Raw genomic sequence first — 19,287 nt, 5'->3', positions numbered from 1 at the left:
ATCTGTTATTTCACTTATTAGACACGTGGCTTGCTTATGTACTATCACAGGAATCCCCCCTTAGTTGACCCGTCTGTGTGAGAGGTCTTGAGGAGGTATTAATTGAACTATGTAACCTCTGTGTATAGCTGTTAGGCACAAGTCTTCTGAATACTACAGACAATGCTGCACATAACAAAAAAATTTTGGCGAGATATATGATAAGAGATCTTCACCCTCCTGTGTGAGAGGTGCATCTCTGAGTGAATGTATTTTGTATTTCCATTTAACATTTTACATATTTTGATTATACAGGAATGAGTATGTTATCTCACTACCTCATATCCGAACATAGTAGAGATCACCATCCGTTATAAATAGTGCTGAACAACATGGTATCCCTTGTTGGATATACAATAAGAGATCTTCACCCTCGTGCCTGAGAGGTGCATCTCGACGCAAACGCGGTACCTGTAACCCAGTGAATTTTTATTGATTTAATGGTATTTGTGGAGGTACTCAATGACCCAGTAAAAAGAATGTAGAATGGGCTACATTCTATGTGGCAACCGACCATTACCTACGGAGTAGAGAGATACCCCCCATTCTACTAGCAAACCCACATTTTTTAACGATGCTAATTAGCAGACCATAACTTTACGGTACTACGTTACCTTGTGATAATGTGACCCTCCCAACTAATTAAGCATTTCTGTAACATTGCGGCTGCGGACGTCTTCACATATGGGCGTTTAAAAATGTACTGATTTCGATCAAGTCTCTGGCTGCCATTAACAACGTTAGTATATTCTGCCTGACGTAGTGTCCGTTTTCTATCCCCACCAACCACGCTCTTGGGTTGCCACTAACAACGCTCCAGAGCCAATGTCCTCCCGTCTCTTTAAAAACCCTTGCTGCAGACCACGCCCACTTGCTTGTTTTCAACAAACGCGGAATGCGGCGACTGGGTGCTCCGTGATCGTGAGAATAAGGTACGAATACCCTCTCCCTCTCAAATTGTTAACCCTACACTCCAACGGGCGGTTTTTAACTTATTTCCGCTCCCCCTCTTCACAGACGCGGCGAACTTGCCTAGATCGCTATGACGCCCCGCCGAGTACTGTATTAAGGACACCTCTACCCTCGTGGGCCTTCTAGGTGAGCATTGACCCCGTAATAGGATGATATTTTATGTATATCGTGACGGTCAAATCCTCAAAAATATTCACTTATTTGCCCATAGATTAACGCGGGTTCGTTTCTTCTTTGTGAACCACGTGCATTCGCAAAATTGCAAAAGGTTGCTGCCCTCAACCCCGTGTATCAAGACACAAGGTGAGACTTACTCCTCTAGGACTAGTATTCACAATACGCTCTCAAGTTGGTCTCACAATTCCCTCCCAATTTCCCTGCTTAGAGATGCAGCACACCGAAGGCGACCCACAGTGACGCCTCGTCGTCATTCAAATTTTGGGTAATAATAGAGGTAAGCCCCGATCTTAATACATGCTGTTTCCTCCCTAGTAATGTGACCCAGTGCACTAATATTCGGCAACTTGTTCATAGATCCAGCCCAAGCACCTGATGTGAATATGACCTTTTCGTCATCTTGTCCCTAAACTCAGACCAGTCACCTGATGACAGATGAGAATATAATCGTGTTTTGCTCGGACTGAGCAGGTATGTCCCTTTTGTGGCTTACGTAAATCATGTTAGCACCCCTTTACATCTGGGTTCCCATTTCACATTGTCCATATGGTACCCCTGAAAGAGTACCCTAAAGAGTATGGGCGATATGATCCTTAGAGGTCATTTTATAATATGACATTTTGTAGTATGGGATTAATTGGTCTCCCCTGGTCGAGTCAGGATGTTGTGTTTCTGTGTGTTATCCTGTACACGCTAGACAATATCTAATTTAACAAGTTACCCTTCACTGGGTTTTACTGAATTACATAGAAATGTATACCTTAGGTTATGATTTTTTCGCATGTGTGTTATTTTTTAAAACAATGTTCACAATTATCTGTAATTATTTGCCCACAAACACCCATGGTAACTGTGTGATTAATGTGATTGCCGTTCACTCCGGTAACCTTGACAATGATAGTCGGCTTTTTACACCTTATTGTGTTTTATATTTCTAGATACTGTAGTGCTCCTTTGTTGACCACCTTGTCCTGATGAAGACCCCGATGTAAGGCTAGACAAACGCCTACAGATGTAGCGTGGGGTCGAAACGTCGACGGCTACTTTTATGTTCTGTTCGGTTGACACTCCCCCATAATTTTGAACTTTTCGGTGTCAACAGAAATAGTCCTTACCTTTTGGGATATGTTATAATCCCCCAACTTCTCTGGCTCAGGGATCTGAAGCCTTAAAATTGTATTGCATTCAAAATTAATATTGCAATATATAAGTTTGTCACGAACTTTATTCCCTCACTGTCCTGTTTCCTGCACAGCATCACGCTATCCCCCCTTCCCTTTCCTTTCTTGGGGCACTTTTATTTGACCAAATGATATGGATCATGCATTGTGATTAGTTGACACTGTATGCTATTCCTTCTGAATTTTCTATAATAAATGCAAGCAAAATATATAGCAGCTCTACTGGGACCCTTCTTTCCTACACCGTATAGTACCCAGGTCCCATGTGGATTCCCCGGGTTGAACCCCCCTCTTAGATCAATTATCTGAGCAGGTGCACACCTGCGAGGTTCTGTGTTTTTTGTTCTTTAATTTATTCCGTAGAATTTCTTTCTCAAGACCATGGTAGAGAGTGAACTACTTTCGTATACGGAAGACTACATCAACACACTCCTGCAAGACCAGAACAACCAATTCCTGTCTAATCCTACTTTACAAGTAGACGTTACTTTGAATGACAAAATCTCCAGATTGGAGAGACTCGAAAAGAAACTTATTAGGACCAAACTTCATGGCTATCTGTTTACAAAATATTTGCAAGAGAATATCATCCCGGTCGGCCTCCAAATTAAAATAGAGCCGGCTATTTTCGTTGACGTACCTAAATTTAAAGAGGGATTTAGCTATGTCGCCAATAATTGCTCCCGACACTGGATGGTGTTGGGAGTGGAGACCGCCGCTGAACAGGTACAGACACTTACCAAAGAGATAGCGGCCCTAAGGATCGAGATATTAGGGGACAGTACGTTAACAAATGCTAAGTCTGCCCTGGAGTCTTTGGATGCTACACTAAAAGAGTTTGATGTTACCACCCAAACCAAAAAACTAGAAAAATTAGCGAAGGACATAAGAGCATTTGACAAAAAGAGTGTCTACCCATACCTCCAACCGGACTACTACAAACAAGACACCCAAGGTCGATTTGCCAACCGAGGGAGGGGTGGATACAGAGGCAGGAGAGCATACACCACGTTTTCCGACTCTTCCTATAGCTCCGGAAGGGAGTCCGAACCTGCTACACCTGGACCTTCATACAATTACTCCTATTCAGACTACAATTATCCACCATACCCGCCTCCACCGCCTCATCATTTTTTAGGCAGAGGTTAGATGCAATGGAGACCCCCCGAGGTCGGGGCAATTGGTCCGGAGGACTGCAACGTGGACAACAACCCAACAAGGGCAATCAGAATGCGGGTCGAGGGAACGCCCAGAAGCAAGTCACCTTCCGCCCCGAGAACCATGGCGAAATATCCACCAGGAGAAACACCTATCGGTGGTGACCAACAAACCTGCGCATACCTCTTCTAACCCTATAGTGAACATTTCCAAATACAATCTATCCAATAAAGAAGAAAAAGTACTAAGCAAAGGTCTCTCTTATGTCCCTACCACACCTCCGAATAGATTTCAATTGAAAACGGAACTTTACAATTTCTTCAGAAAAATCCGTCTCAGGTACTACTTCCGACATACGATTGGTCCACGAAGCTCATCGGCACCTGGATTGAGCGAACCATCTACCTTTTTTCCTCCTGCACATGCAATGAGTAACAAAATTTTGGCATTTGAAGATTTGGTGACCCAAGAAGTGGAGGACTCTGTCAGCAAGCCGAAATATATTAGATTCAATCTAAGTGTAAATGAAAAACAGGCACTCAAGACCTTGAAAGACAATGCTGACATTGTCATCAAGCCCGCCGACAAAGGCGGGGCGATCGTGATTCAGGATACCGTTGCTTATAAAAAAGAAATTTATAGGCAACTTAATGACGGAGTTAGCTACAAGCTCATCCAAAGCGACCCCTCAAAGGATCTAGCCTCACGGATACTCGAAATCACACAAAAAGGCCAGGACGAAGGTTTCTTGTCCCTACAAGAGTTTAAATTTCTAAACCAAAGTCATCCACGGCTAGCCGCCATATATACCCTGCCTAAGGTGCATAAAGGCCTTAACAATCCTCCAGGACGCCCAATAGTGTCCGGATGCGGATCAATGCTGGAACCACTCAATCAATACATCGATTTCTTCCTGAAGCCTTTAGCAATAAAAACCAAGACATACCTCAGGGACACCACCCAAGTTATTAATTTGGTCGATCAAAGACCTTTCGACCCTGACACCCAACTATTAGTAACGTGTGACATAGTGTCATTGTACACCAGTATCCCTCAGCTTGATGCCATCGCTGTCATGGAGAAGGCCCTAGACACCAGGACAGCTCCTGTTCCAGTACCCACGTATTTCATCATAGAGCTTTTGAGAATAGCCATGATGGAGAACTTTTTCATGTTTCAAGGAGAGTTCTTTTTACAAACTAAGGGAGTAGCGATGGGGGCTACATTTGCCCCTAACCTGGCCATATTGTATATGGATGACTATGAGAACCGGATCATTCTCAGGGACACGAACCCATTCAGACATCACATCAATACATGGGTCCGCTATATAGACGATGTTCTCTGTATATGGAATGGCACACGAGTGGACCTTATGTCATTCCACACTTGGCTGAATTCACAGAGCACAGACATAAAATTCACCTTGGAAGCCAATCAGGATAGGATTGCTTTCCTGGACATAACCATCTTTTTCAATCCTGACACCAAATCACTTGAAACTACTTTGTTTCGCAAACCCACCGAGCGGAACTCATTGCTTGAATATAATAGCCACCACCCCAGAGGACTAAGAGACAATCTCCCCGTAGGACAGTTTTTCAGAATCCGACGGAACTGTTCCTCTAAAGATAACTATATGTTGGAGTCCCAAGATCTTGCTGAACGACTGACAACACGGGGCTACCCCACACGTCTGGTCAAACGTGCGCACAAAAGAGCCTGGTACAGCCCCTGTGAACATTTATTGAAGGGTGAAACCAAAGAGAACTCAGCTGCTGAACGAATCGTTTGTGTAACCACGTTTTCAACACGAAGTAATGACATTAAGAAAATCATCAATAGGCACTGGGGTCTAGTTGCAGATGATGTTGAACAACGAGCACCACCTTTACACTCCTTTAAGAGGGCTCGGAACATCAGAGACCAGGTGGTACAATCATTCCTTCCCATACCTCCGAATCCTACCATTCACTCACTTTGGCATCTTCCACCAGGTTGTGGGATATACCAGATGTGGATCATGCACTGCATGTGCCACGACTATTCAAACTAAAGAGTTGACCTACAGAGGTAAGACGTACGTCTTAAAGTCACACACCAACTGCAACTCCTCAAATGTCATCTACTGGATTAGATGCCCTTGCGATTTAGCTTATGTAGGCCAGACTCAGCAAAAGGTCAAAGCGCGCATCCTACAGCATGGCAGCAGGATCAGATGCCAAGTACAGGGTGCCCCCCTGGTTGACCATTGTTCCCTGAAGGGTCATACGCCAGAGACATTACAATGGCTAGTTCTAGAGAAAATCAATTTGGGCCCCAGGGGTGGGAACATCTCACGAATCCTAACTCTACGAGAATCAAAATGGATGACTATCTTGGACACTATTAGAAATGGCCTAAATGAGTCAGAAAGCAGCCATGCCCAATTAGCCAGTTTTGGCCGATAATGTATAAATAGGTATGTCACCTGACCAGATCTGTTATTTCACTTATTAGACACGTGGCTTGCTTATGTACTATCACAGGAATCCCCCCTTAGTTGACCCGTCTGTGTGAGAGGTCTTGAGGAGGTATTAATTGAACTATGTAACCTCTGTGTATAGCTGTTAGGCACAAGTCTTCTGAATTGTGAGAAGTTGGCCTGATAGGTAGTGTTTCCAATTCTGGAACCACCGGTTATCAGTCCAAGCAAACCCCAAAGATGTCAGGTTGTAAGTCAACCTTGTAGACAAGCTATCCTAGTGGTAGCATGGACTAAGCAGCCTTAAAGGCTTAACTTAAGAGGTCGTGTTAAGCGAGCTTGTTTTACCACATACAATCCTGTAATCAAATGAAAGGACACCACACAAGTATATATTATAAAAATATATGTATTTATTACTAAATTACTCCCCAGTACTCTTTATGAGGAAAGGGGCACAAGCGTTAAATCAAAAGCACTGTTACACATATAAAGTTGCACGTTTATGGATGAGGGCGGGTGGCCACTCAGACCATATATCAAAAAAGTGGTATAAGTAACACTTTACGAACAATGGTTAGGCCTAGGGCCTAGAGATTCGCGGGGAGCAGTCAGGACAAGCAATGAAGAAGTCGGGAGTAGCCCACAGGAGACGGATGCAGCACGGAAAGTGCAGCGCGCACCAATGCACTGTCAATGGTGCGTAAAAGTCAATTAAAGTGAATAAAAAGATACTTCCGCTGAACCTAGGAACACAAAACTTTAGACACAGACCCTAGAGGTGTGTACCAGTGTAAAGACACCGGCGTTGCAAAGTTACCTCACCCACAGGCCGTGGGTGCACAGGGTCGAAGTGGCGTCGGGTTCTGTCACGCAGGTTCTGGGTGCTTGGAGCTGTTGCAGCTGCAGGCGCTGTGAAGCAGAAGTGTCCGGTGCGATCCAAGGGTGGATCGATGTAGAAAAGTACCTGAAAGCAGAGGGGACAGAGTCTGGGTCACTCAGCAGTGACCAGGGTGGAACCAGGACGGAACCAGGCAATGTCGGGCGCAATCAGGCGGTTGTCGATAGGCTTCTCTCCGCTGTCACGTGGGCTCTGGGGCATCTGCGACGTCCAGGAGCAGGTCACGATCTGTCCCACGTAGGCTCTCGCCGTCAGCACCGTCGGCTTGAAGATTGTAGCAAACAGCACTTGGCAAAAGCAATCCACGCGGAACCGGGAGATTGCTTATCACTCGAACCAGGAGGGTCAGAGTGGGTGCTCCTTTTCACAGGAGCTGGTGCAGATCTGGAGCAACCAGAAAAGCAAGTCGTATTTCGAAGTTCGTCGGCACAGGGGCCACAAGCCAGCTGGCAAGTGACCGGGCCAACGCGTCGAGCGCACACAAGCAGAAGGGCCCCACGCAGCACTCGTCGAGTGTGGAGGGGTGAGCTTTGGTGCAAGTGGAGCTCGGGGCTGGGGCTTCTCAAACCCCGGTGTACAGCTTCGAGGGTCACTCGTGGGCCGCACGGTCAGCGTCTCGTGGCCTTTTCAAGATGGCGTGCCCCACGCTTCCGGTCGCCTCCACGGGTCTCAGCTCTGCAGGGACTGTGGATCGGGCAGGTAGAAGGCAGGCAAGCTTGATCTCGTCGATCTCTGTCGCTCGAGTTCCGGCGGGAACTGCAACAAAGCAAGGGTCGAGGGCTGGATGGTGCCTGTTTGCACAGGGTGGTCACTCCTTGACCACAAGGGAGATTCTTCAGTCTTCTCACGTCGTGTAGAAAGTCGAAGGGTCCAGATTTCGTTTCTTATGTTTCTTCAGGATGATCTGAGGTCCGTTGGGACTGCTCCCCCTCTTATTCGAATCTCGGGGGTTGGACATCCTGCTAGGTCCCCTCCTATGGGTGGGACCCAGGAAGGGGGTGGTTACACCCCTCTCCTTTGATCCTGGCCGCGCTGGGACAGGGGCTGGGAGGCCCCAGAACCGGTTTGGCCGGATCCTGCAAGGGGCAGCCTTGTGCTCCCCAGGCAGTGTCTGGTTTCATTGAAACCTCCCTACTCCAATCCACTATCTCCTGTCTGGGGTGGTTTGACACCGCCCTGTGACAGGAAACTCTTTGTCCAGGCCTCCTCTGCCGGGTTTCGGTCAGCAGCAGGAGGTCAGACCCGTGTCTGTGGCAGGGGCATCCATTTTGTGGATCTGAGGCTCATTTTAAATCAACCGCGTTTCAGTAAAGTAACATGTCGTCTCCCTCTAGAAGGGTGGAATGCTACCCCCGTCGCCAGAACTGGCGAGGGGGTAGTATTCCAATTCGTATGACACCTTACACGACATGTTTTGATAAAGCCAAACCAAAGTTGCGATATAACCGCGAGGAATATAAGGCGCTTAAGAGTATATGGTATGGCGTTATCCCGGATCAGCTTAGGGAGTTGTTCCCGACAGCTGCAGACAGGCTCAGCTCATGCCAGAGCACCATCTCACATAAAACCACGCACTCTGCCTCCAGGATTGATGAGGCCTTCCATAGGAGTGGCTTACAGGCTATATATGTGTCCAGATATAGGTTTAGATATAGGTATACTATATCTAAGCAAGGGGTGATTACACCCACTTGCCCCAGCTGAGTGATCAGCCAGTTGTGTCAATTTAGATAGCCAGCCAGGGGTGGCAAAAGATATGCTGCAGCCCCTGGTAGGCCTTGGATGCACCTATGCCCTGGGCACCTATAGTGCTCTGTACAGGGGCTGATAAGGGTGACCCAAGCCAATCTAGTTATGCACCTAGGGTACATGGAATCCATTTTACAGAGAGAGCAGATAGCCTGGGGCCCTGATTAGCAGGGAACCAGGCCAACTAAGTCGAAAACCAGCTAAACACAGGGCAAAAAAATCTGGGGTAACCATAGTCAGGTAGCCACCTTCCTACATAACCCCCCCCCAAACGAAAGGAGATAAGGCTATCCTTGGCCAGGTAAGCCTTTATTGCCTGAGTGGCCATATAAGGAAGTACCTGCACTAGCATGGGTACCCCCTGTCTCATGGTCCACTAAGCAGTCCCTCACCCTAGGGGTATTAGAGGGTCTCCACCATAGGGAATCACTACCTTGGGTGTGTTTATGCAAAGTTAAAGGCTGGTTTGGATATGGAGTATTGAAGTGAGGCTCCACTATTTTTGGGCTCAACTTCCTCCAATTATCTTCCACCATGTGTGCGTTTCTTTCTTCAACTGAGTTGCACTGAGCTCTCAGGGTCAACCTCTGGCTACCTAAAGCTGGAGGCTGGGTCCCTCTGTTTGGCTTGCTGGAGGGACAGTTCAGGTTTGGGCCCTTTGGGTCCCAGGTTTGGCTGTGCCCAACAGAATCCATCTGTGGGAGGTCCCTAACTGTTTTTAAGGGGGCTCCCTCAGGAGTTTTTAAAGTTTTCACCTTACTAGGCCTACTAGTTTTGGTGCCCCTAATCTGTTGATGGGGGTGCTTTATTTGACAGGGGGCCCTCTGGGTCTCACTGTCCTTCTTGTCCTCTGCAGCCCTGGGCTGACTGAGGCAAGGTAGAGAGGGGCAGGTTACCTGCTCCAGACTGGATCCCACCTGAGAAGGGTCCACTGCCATCAGAGGCTCTGTCAGGCCAGGCCTAACAACCTCTGGGGCAGTTCCTTCATCAGGGGTAAGATCAGTTCCCTGAGGAGGCTGATCCTGTCCTACTGTCTGGTGAGGGGGAGATTTCTCTTCCTCCTCCATGCTCTCAGTTTGGGTGGAGTGATCCATCATTTCAGGCTTCACAACACACATATCTGTTTGAGTTTGGGCTGTGGCCATCACAGCCCCACCAACCTTTTCAGGAGGAGACTCAGTTTGGGTTTCTGCTGTTATCATAACAGCTTTGCTATTCTGTCTGGGAAGAGCTTCTGGTAAAGATGGGGCAGAGAGTTGCTCAGCCCTACCAACCTTTTCAGGAAGGACATCTTGAATTGGGGCTATAGCCAGTACAGCCCCACTAACCTTTCCATTGGAATTTACCATTCTAGAATGGATTTCCTGTTCAACCTCAGCCCAGGCTGAGATTTCCAAATCATTACCCAGTAGACAGTCTACAGGCAAGTTTGGTGACACTGCCACTCTCTTTGGGCCAATGACACCTCCCCAGCTGAGACTTACTACTGCCATGGGATGATTTGTTTGGATGCCATCAATGTTTGTTACCTGGTATGTGGCACCTGGTAAAAGTTGCTTAGAGGGGACTATACAGTCAGCCACCATGGTGATGCTAGCCCCTGTGTCTCTAAAAGCTTCAACCTTCAAACCATTGATGATGGGTTCTTGTCTATATTTGCTCAAGGTATTTGGGCAAACAGAGAAGTTGGCAAACCCCATGCCAGTCTCATAGACAAGATTATTTGGGGATGGGGACCTGGATAGGCCAGGGTCCCCTTGGGCTCCAAAAGTAACCCCACCCAGACTCCTGGGTGTGCTCCCACTTCCTGGGGGATTACTGCTGACAGTAACAGGAGGTGTTGGAGCTGACTTTGGAGGTATGTTTTCTTTATTGCCATTCTTGGGACAACAGCTGTCTGTTTTGTAATGCCCAACCTGTTTACAGGCATGACAATAAGGCTTTTTCTCTGTGGATGAAGTGTCTTGGGACCCACCCCCATTCTTGGAGTTTTGGGGCCCTGGGGAAGTCTTTTCTTTACTTTTATCCCCACCCTTATCTTGAGGCTTGGTAGACTCCTTCTTCTGGTTATTGTCCTGATTCTTAGGCCTAATCCTGGTTCTGACCCACTTATCTGCCCTCTTTCCCAATTCTTGGGGAGAGGTCAAATCTGAGTCCACCAGGTGCTGGTGTAAGAGCTGGTTCTGACAATTACTTAGGATCTGCTCCCTCATAATCAAATTATACAATCCTGTGAAGTCATGTACTTTGCTGCCATTCAGCCAACCCTCCAGAGCCTTAGTTGCACAATCAACAAAATCAGTCCAGTCCTGAGTCTGTGTCTTCTGGGTATCTCTGAACTTTAACCTGTACTGTTCAGTGGTTAAGCCAAACCCATCTATCAGAACACTCTTCAGGATTTTGTAATTGCTGGCATCCTCATGTCTGACAGTGAGGAGCCTATCCCTCCCTTTCTCTGAAAAGGAGTACCATAAGATTGCTGCCCACTGTTCCTCAGGAACCTGCTGTACCATGCAGGCTCTCTCCAGAGCAGTCATCCATTTGTGGATGTCATCCCCTTCCTGATAGGGGGGCACAATCTTTGTCAGGTTTCTACTATCATAGGACCTGGTTTTCTCTTTAGGAACTTTGCTGCCACCAGTGGCATCTAAGCCACACAATTTTCTTTCTCTTGCTAAAGCAAGTTTAGCTTGAGCCAAGGCTACCTCTTCCCTTTCTATTTGGAGTTGGACAGCCCTCATCCTGGCCCTATGCTCTTTTCTCTGGGAGGAAGTCATTCCTCTTTGAGATTCTCTTGAGGCACTAGAAAGATGAGAATCCCTTGATAGAGATCTCACCCTCCTGTTACCTGGGAGAATGTGGTTATGAGATCTGGAGTGGTGCTGGCCCTCTCCATTCCCATGTAGGTCCAAGTTGGCCTGGTTAAGCCTGGCAACCTGTACCTGGTTTCCCCCCTGATCCTGATCTTCAGGCTCTTCTAAATCAGAGCCTTCCTCTGGGTCTTCCTCCTCCTCCTCTACTTCCTCTGGAAGATCCTCATTCTCAGGGGAGTTTATCCCTTCCTCTGTTTCTAAGGGAGTCTGACTCACCTTATCTAGGTCATCCTTTTCTAGGAGAGCTACTAGGGAAGGAATGGTAGGGCCTCTGCCCTTTTTTAGCCCCCTGGCTGTGCACAAGGCACTCAGGTCTTTGTGGCTAAGGTTGTCATATCTGGATGTTGTCCCTATAGGATCAACTATTACAGGAGCAGAGCCTGAAGCTCTACCTGTATCAGACATGACTGCTAGTGAGGTGTAAGTGGTGCACTTACCTACACTAAGTGGTTTCCTACTGTACCTTGCTAGTGAGTTGTAGTCAGGGTGTGCTAATCCCTTTAATCTACAACTACTAAGTTCAGTAGAACTTAATATGCTAAGCTTTTGATTTATATGTACCTAAGGTACTTGATGTGATCTTTCAATTTGATGTAAAGATTGCAATGGTAAAACAACAGCAAGCTCAAATCCGCACCGCTGCACACCAATGTGAGAAGTTGGCCTGATAGGTAGTGTTTCCAATTCTGGAACCACCGGTTATCAGTCCAAGCAAACCCCAAAGATGTCAGGTTGTAAGTCAACCTTGTAGACAAGCTATCCTAGTGGTAGCATGGACTAAGCAGCCTTAAAGGCTTAACTTAAGAGGTCGTGTTAAGCGAGCTTGTTTTACCACATACAATCCTGTAATCAAATGAAAGGACACCACACAAGTATATATTATAAAAATATATGTATTTATTACTAAATTACTCCCCAGTACTCTTTATGAGGAAAGGGGCACAAGCGTTAAATCAAAAGCACTGTTACACATATAAAGTTGCACGTTTATGGATGAGGGCGGGTGGCCACTCAGACCATATATCAAAAAAGTGGTATAAGTAACACTTTACGAACAATGGTTAGGCCTAGGGCCTAGAGATTCGCGGGGAGCAGTCAGGACAAGCAATGAAGAAGTCGGGAGTAGCCCACAGGAGACGGATGCAGCACGGAAAGTGCAGCGCGCACCAATGCACTGTCAATGGTGCGTAAAAGTCAATTAAAGTGAATAAAAAGATACTTCCGCTGAACCTAGGAACACAAAACTTTAGACACAGACCCTAGAGGTGTGTACCAGTGTAAAGACACCGGCGTTGCAAAGTTACCTCACCCACAGGCCGTGGGTGCACAGGGTCGAAGTGGCGTCGGGTTCTGTCACGCAGGTTCTGGGTGCTTGGAGCTGTTGCAGCTGCAGGCGCTGTGAAGCAGAAGTGTCCGGTGCGATCCAAGGGTGGATCGATGTAGAAAAGTACCTGAAAGCAGAGGGGACAGAGTCTGGGTCACTCAGCAGTGACCAGGGTGGAACCAGGACGGAACCAGGCAATGTCGGGCGCAATCAGGCGGTTGTCGATAGGCTTCTCTCCGCTGTCACGTGGGCTCTGGGGCATCTGCGACGTCCAGGAGCAGGTCACGATCTGTCCCACGTAGGCTCTCGCCGTCAGCACCGTCGGCTTGAAGATTGTAGCAAACAGCACTTGGCAAAAGCAATCCACGCGGAACCGGGAGATTGCTTATCACTCGAACCAGGAGGGTCAGAGTGGGTGCTCCTTTTCACAGGAGCTGGTGCAGATCTGGAGCAACCAGAAAAGCAAGTCGTATTTCGAAGTTCGTCGGCACAGGGGCCACAAGCCAGCTGGCAAGTGACCGGGCCAACGCGTCGAGCGCACACAAGCAGAAGGGCCCCACGCAGCACTCGTCGAGTGTGGAGGGGTGAGCTTTGGTGCAAGTGGAGCTCGGGGCTGGGGCTTCTCAAACCCCGGTGTACAGCTTCGAGGGTCACTCGTGGGCCGCACGGTCAGCGTCTCGTGGCCTTTTCAAGATGGCGTGCCCCACGCTTCCGGTCGCCTCCACGGGTCTCAGCTCTGCAGGGACTGTGGATCGGGCAGGTAGAAGGCAGGCAAGCTTGATCTCGTCGATCTCTGTCGCTCGAGTTCCGGCGGGAACTGCAACAAAGCAAGGGTCGAGGGCTGGATGGTGCCTGTTTGCACAGGGTGGTCACTCCTTGACCACAAGGGAGATTCTTCAGTCTTCTCACGTCGTGTAGAAAGTCGAAGGGTCCAGATTTCGTTTCTTATGTTTCTTCAGGATGATCTGAGGTCCGTTGGGACTGCTCCCCCTCTTATTCGAATCTCGGGGGTTGGACATCCTGCTAGGTCCCCTCCTATGGGTGGGACCCAGGAAGGGGGTGGTTACACCCCTCTCCTTTGATCCTGGCCGCGCTGGGACAGGGGCTGGGAGGCCCCAGAACCGGTTTGGCCGGATCCTGCAAGGGGCAGCCTTGTGCTCCCCAGGCAGTGTCTGGTTTCATTGAAACCTCCCTACTCCAATCCACTATCTCCTGTCTGGGGTGGTTTGACACCGCCCTGTGACAGGAAACTCTTTGTCCAGGCCTCCTCTGCCGGGTTTCGGTCAGCAGCAGGAGGTCAGACCCGTGTCTGTGGCAGGGGCATCCATTTTGTGGATCTGAGGCTCATTTTAAATCAACCGCGTTTCAGTAAAGTAACATGTCGTCTCCCTCTAGAAGGGTGGAATGCTACCCCCGTCGCCAGAACTGGCGAGGGGGTAGTATTCCAATTCGTATGACACCTTACACGACATGTTTTGATAAAGCCAAACCAAAGTTGCGATATAACCGCGAGGAATATAAGGCGCTTAAGAGTATATGGTATGGCGTTATCCCGGATCAGCTTAGGGAGTTGTTCCCGACAGCTGCAGACAGGCTCAGCTCATGCCAGAGCACCATCTCACATAAAACCACGCACTCTGCCTCCAGGATTGATGAGGCCTTCCATAGGAGTGGCTTACAGGCTATATATGTGTCCAGATATAGGTTTAGATATAGGTATACTATATCTAAGCAAGGGGTGATTACACCCACTTGCCCCAGCTGAGTGATCAGCCAGTTGTGTCAATTTAGATAGCCAGCCAGGGGTGGCAAAAGATATGCTGCAGCCCCTGGTAGGCCTTGGATGCACCTATGCCCTGGGCACCTATAGTGCTCTGTACAGGGGCTGATAAGGGTGACCCAAGCCAATCTAGTTATGCACCTAGGGTACATGGAATCCATTTTACAGAGAGAGCAGATAGCCTGGGGCCCTGATTAGCAGGGAACCAGGCCAACTAAGTCGAAAACCAGCTAAACACAGGGCAAAAAATCTGGGGTAACCATAGTCAGGTAGCCACCTTCCTACATGAATACTACAGACAATGCTGCACATAACAAAAAAATTTTGGCGAGATATATGATAAGAGATCTTCACCCTCCTGTGTGAGAGGTGCATCTCTGAGTGAATGTATTTTGTATTTCCATTTAACATTTTACATATTTTGATTATACAGGAATGAGTATGTTATCTCACTACCTCATATCCGAACATAGTAGAGATCACCATCCGTTATAAATAGTGCTGAACAACATGGTATCCCTTGTTGGATATACAATAAGAGATCTTCACCCTCGTGCCTGAGAGGTGCATCTCGACGCAAACGCGGTACCTGTAACCCAGTGAATTTTTATTGATTTAATGGTATTTGTGGAGGTACTCAATGACCCAGTAAAAAGAATGTAGAATGGGCTACATTCTATGTGGCAACCGACCATTACCTACGGAGTAGAGAGATACCCCCCATTCTACTAGCAAACCCACATTTTTTAACGATGCTAATTAGCAGACCATAACTTTACGGTACTAAGTTACCTTGTGATAATGTGACCCTCCCAACTAATTAAGCATTTCTGTAACATTGCGGCTGCGGACGTCTTCACATATGGGCGTTTAAAAATGTACTGATTTCGATCAAGTCTCTGGCTGCCATTAACAACGTTAGTATATTCTGCCTGACGTAGTGTCCGTTTTCTATCCCCACCAACCACGCTCTTGGGTTGCCACTAACAACGCTCCAGAGCCAATGTCCTCCCGTCTCTTTAAAAACCCTTGCTGCAGACCACGCCCACTTGCTTGTTTTCAACAAACGCGGAATGCGGCGACTGGGTGCTCCGTGATCGTGAGAATAAGGTACGAATACCCTCTCCCTCTCAAATTGTTAACCCTACACTCCAACGGGCGGTTTTTAACTTATTTCCGCTCCCCCTCTTCACAGACGCGGCGAACTTGCCTAGATCGCTATGACGCCCCGCCGAGTACTGTATTAAGGACACCTCTACCCTCGTGGGCCTTCTAGGTGAGCATTGACCCCGTAATAGGATGATATTTTATGTATATCGTGACGGTCAAATCCTCAAAAATATTCACTTATTTGCCCATAGATTAACGCGGGTTCGTTTCTTCTTTGTGAACCACGTGCATTCGCAAAATTGCAAAAGGTTGCTGCCCTCAACCCCGTGTATCAAGACACAAGGTGAGACTTACTCCTCTAGGACTAGTATTCACAATACGCTCTCAAGTTGGTCTCACAATTCCCTCCCAATTTCCCTGCTTAGAGATGCAGCACACCGAAGGCGACCCACAGTGACGCCTCGTCGTCATTCAAATTTTGGGTAATAATAGAGGTAAGCCCCGATCTTAATACATGCTGTTTCCTCCCTAGTAATGTGACCCAGTGCACTAATATTCGGCAACTTGTTCATAGATCCAGCCCAAGCACCTGATGTGAATATGACCTTTTCGTCATCTTGTCCCTAAACTCAGACCAGTCACCTGATGACAGATGAGAATATAATCGTGTTTTGCTCGGACTGAGCAGGTATGTCCCTTTTGTGGCTTACGTAAATCATGTTAGCACCCCTTTACATCTGGGTTCCCATTTCACATTGTCCATATGGTACCCCTGAAAGAGTACCCTAAAGAGTATGGGCGATATGATCCTTAGAGGTCATTTTATAATATGACATTTTGTAGTATGGGATTAATTGGTCTCCCCTGGTCGAGTCAGGATGTTGTGTTTCTGTGTGTTATCCTGTACACGCTAGACAATATCTAATTTAACAAGTTACCCTTCACTGGTTTTTACTGAATTACATAGAAATGTATACCTTAGGTTATGATTTTTTCGCATGTGTGTTATTTTTTAAAACAATGTTCACAATTATCTGTAATTATTTGCCCACAAACACCCATGGTAACTGTGTGATTAATGTGATTGCCGTTCACTCCGGTAACCTTGACAATGATAGTCGGCTTTTTACACCTTATTGTGTTTTATATTTCTAGATACTGTAGTGCTCCTTTGTTGACCACCTTGTCCTGATGAAGACCCCGATGTAAGGCTAGACAAACGCCTACAGATGTAGCGTGGGGTCGAAACGTCGACGGCTACTTTTATGTTCTGTTCGGTTGACACTCCCCCATAATTTTGAACTTTTCAGTGTCAACAGAAATAGTCCTTACCTTTTGGGATATGTTATAATCCCCCAACTTCTCTGGCTCAGGGATCTGAAGCCTTAAAATTGTATTGCATTCAAAATTAATATTGCAATATATAAGTTTGTCACGAACTTTATTCCCTCACTGTCCTGTTTCCTGCACAGCATCACGCTATCCCCCCTTCCCTTTCCTTTCTTGGGGCACTTTTATTTGACCAAATGATATGGATCATGCATTGTGATTAATTGACACTGTATGCTATTCCTTCTGAATTTTCTATAATAAATGCAAGCAAAATATATAGCAGCTCTGCTGAACCTAGAAGGACAAAACTTTAGACACAGACCCTAGAGGTGTGTACCAGTGTGGGAACACCAGCGTTGCTGAGTTACCTCACCCACAGGAAGCGGGTGCATAGGGTCCAAGTGGCGTCGGGTTTCGTCACGCAGGCTGTTGGTGCTTGAAGCTGAAGATGCTGCAGGCGATGTGAAGGAGAAGTGCCCGGTGTAAACCAAGAGTGGATCAGAGTCGTAAAGTACCTGAAAGCAGAGGGGACAGAGTCTGGGTCACTCAGCAGTGACCAGGGTGGAACCAGGACGGAACCAGGCAATGTCGGGCGCAATCAGGTGGTTGTCGAGGAGCTTCTCTCCGCTGCCACGTGGGCTCTGGGGCATCTGCGATGTCCAGGAGCAGGTCACGAGCTGTCCCACGTAGGCTCTCACCGTCGCCGCTGTCGGCTTCAAGATCGGAGCAAACAACACTTGGCAAGAGCAATCCACGCAGGACTGGAAGATTGCTTCTCATTCGGACCAGGAGGGTCAGAGCGGGTGCTCCTTTTTAGAGGAGTGGGTGCAAGTCTGGAGCAACCAGAATCACAAGTCGTATTTCGGTTTTCGTTGGCACAGGGGCCACAAGCCAGCTGGCAAGTGACCGGGCCAACGCTTTGAGCCAAAGAAAGCAGAAGGGCCCCACGCAGCACTCGTCGAGTGTAGAGGGGTGAGCTTCGGTGCAAAAGTGGCTCAGGGCTGGGGCTTCTCAAACCCCGGTGTACAGCTTCGAGGGTCACTTATGGGCTGCACGGTCAGCGTCTCGTGGTCTTTTCAAGATGGCGTGCCCCACGCTTCCGGTCGCCTCCATGGGTCTCAGCTCTGCAGGGACTGTGGATCGGGCTGTAAGAAGGCAGGCAAGTTTGATCTCGTCGATCTGTCGCTCGAGTTCCGGCAGGAACTGCAACAAAGCAGACGTCGTGGTGCTGGATGGTGCCTGTTTGCACAGGGTGGTCACTCCTTGACCACAAGGGAGATTCTTCAGTCTTCTACGTCGAGTAGGATGTCGAAGGGTCCAGAGTTTCGTTTCTTATGTTTCATCAGGATAATCTGAGTTGCATTGGCACTGCTCCCACTCTTATTTGAATCTGGTAGACTGGATTACCTGCTAGGTCCCTCCTATGGGTGGGACCCAGGAAGGGGGTGGTTACACCCCTTTCCCTTTGTCCAGAGTCGCACTGGAGCTGGGGCTGGTGTGCCCCAGAACCGGTTTGACCGGATTATGCAAGGGGAAGCCTTGTGCTCCCCAGGCAGTGTCTGGTTTCTTTCAAACCTCCCTGCTACAATCCACTATCTCCTGTCTGGGGTGGTGTGACACCTCCCTGCGACAGGAAACCCTTTGTCCAGGCCTCCTCTGCTGAGTTTCGGTCAGCAGCAGGAGGTCAGACTCGTGTCTGTGGCAGAAGCATCCATTTTGTGGATCTGAGGCTCTTTTAAAAATCAACCGCGTTTCATTAAAGTAACATTGATTCTCCCTCTAGAGGGTGGAATGCTATCCCCGTCGACAGGACTGTCGAGGGGATAGTATTCCAAATTGTATGACACCTTACACGACATGTTTTGATAAAGCCAAACCAAAGTTGCTATATAACCGCGAGGATTATAATGCACTTAATAGTATATGGTATGGCATTATCCCGGAACCAGCTTAGGGAGTTGTTCCCGACAGCTGTAGACAGGCTCAGCTCATGCTCGAGCTCCATCTCACATTAAACCACGCACTCTGCCTCCAGGATTGATAAGGCCTTCCATAGGAGTGACTCACAGTTTTATATGTGTCCAGATATAGGTTTAGATATAGGTATACTATATCTAAGCAAGAGGTGATTACACCAACTTGCCCCAGCTGAGTGATCAGCCAGTTGTGTCAATTTAAGAACCAGCTAGGGGTGGCAAAAGCTATGATGCAGCCCCTGGTAGGCCTT

General features: G+C 47.8%; 2 long non-coding RNA genes across 2 annotated transcripts; both read left to right on the top strand.

Annotated features, from left to right (window-relative positions):
* Nucleotides 1-937: 937 nt before the first annotated feature.
* LOC147748863 (uncharacterized) lies at nt 938-1,610 on the top strand. The gene is made up of 5 exons (XR_015299729.1): nt 938-971; nt 1,057-1,137; nt 1,223-1,314; nt 1,397-1,465; nt 1,546-1,610. It is a non-coding gene; the product is annotated as an uncharacterized LOC147748863 (long non-coding RNA).
* Nucleotides 1,611-15,694: 14,084 nt separating this feature from the next.
* Nucleotides 15,695-16,367, top strand: LOC147748862 (uncharacterized). The gene is made up of 5 exons (XR_015299728.1): nt 15,695-15,728; nt 15,814-15,894; nt 15,980-16,071; nt 16,154-16,222; nt 16,303-16,367. It is a non-coding gene; the product is annotated as an uncharacterized LOC147748862 (long non-coding RNA).
* Nucleotides 16,368-19,287: the final 2,920 nt, after the last annotated feature.

Source organism: Lissotriton vulgaris, chromosome 1_1 (genome assembly GCF_964263255.1).
Source record: "Lissotriton vulgaris chromosome 1_1, aLisVul1.2, whole genome shotgun sequence".
NCBI lineage: Eukaryota > Metazoa > Chordata > Amphibia > Caudata > Salamandridae > Lissotriton > Lissotriton vulgaris.
Note: the sequence above shows the minus strand (reverse complement) of the source record. Positions and strands in the feature narration are given on the sequence as shown.